Consider the following 1,095-nt stretch of genomic DNA (forward strand, 5'->3'; position numbering starts at 1 on the left):
ATACCAGCAGGGTCACCCATGGTGGGCAGGTTTTAGCAAAGTTTCCAGACTAAGAAAGACTAGGAAGAAAGGCCTGGTGATCTACTTCCAAAAATTAGCCAATGAAAACCCTATGGATCACAACAGACTATTGTCTGTCTGGACTCAAACATGCCAACGATCCTGAAGATGGCACAGGACCAGGCAATGTTTCGTTCTGTTATACGTAAGGTTGCCATGAGTCAGAGTCAACTCAATGGCAGCTAACAACAACATTATTATCTTAATTTATAAGATGAGGCCTCTAAGGCTCAGAGAAGTCAGATGACTTTTGTAAGGTAACACAGCAATTAAATAATGGAGCCACAGCTCCTGAACCCACACACTCTGCCATACGACCTACCTCTCTAATAGGTCCCCAGAGAATATTTGTGGATTGACTGGTGACACCATAGACTGTCAGAGCCAGGAGAGGAGCCTGGCTGAGATCAAACATCTATACCATCCATCAAATATCTGTCTTGGAGTGACAGTTGGCAGTTGATAAGGGTTGACATTTTCAAATCAATTTCTATTGATTTCTTTCTCCTGAAAAAGGACACAAGTTTGATGGATGAAGCCAGGGCTCGGTGTGCTTGGGAATGGCCAGGAAAGTAGGCCATGAATTACCTCTGCAGAGGACGGCAGGGAAGGCAGTAACGGCTGTAGGTTGTCTATTAGAAAACCCTTTCCTTGGCAGAGTCCCTCTCCAAGGAGTCCAAACAGTGTCAGGTAAACAATGCCAGCTCCATTTTGTTGTCACAAGATGCTTCCTCCCGGAGGGTAGTGGGGAAGCAGAAGCCACGGTATGTGCTTGGGCACGGCTGTGAATTGATGAATAAATTTATGTGGTCAACACATAAAATCCCATTTTAACAAATACCGTCTTGATGAATTTAACAAGTCAATCTGAGCTATTTCCACATCCTAGTGGATGGCCACAAGAGATGAATGGATCACGTTCCCGTAAATTCTGTTGCACGAGGAAACCTCTGAAACAGATATGTGCAAAAGCCCTAGGTCACTTGGTGAACATATGATTTTGCATGTTAGTGTTATCAACACGTATTGATCCCA

The sequence above is a fragment of the Trichechus manatus genome, unplaced genomic scaffold (genome assembly GCF_000243295.1).
Source record: "Trichechus manatus latirostris isolate Lorelei unplaced genomic scaffold, TriManLat1.0 scaffold00008, whole genome shotgun sequence".
In the NCBI taxonomy this organism is placed as follows: Eukaryota; Metazoa; Chordata; class Mammalia; order Sirenia; family Trichechidae; genus Trichechus; species Trichechus manatus.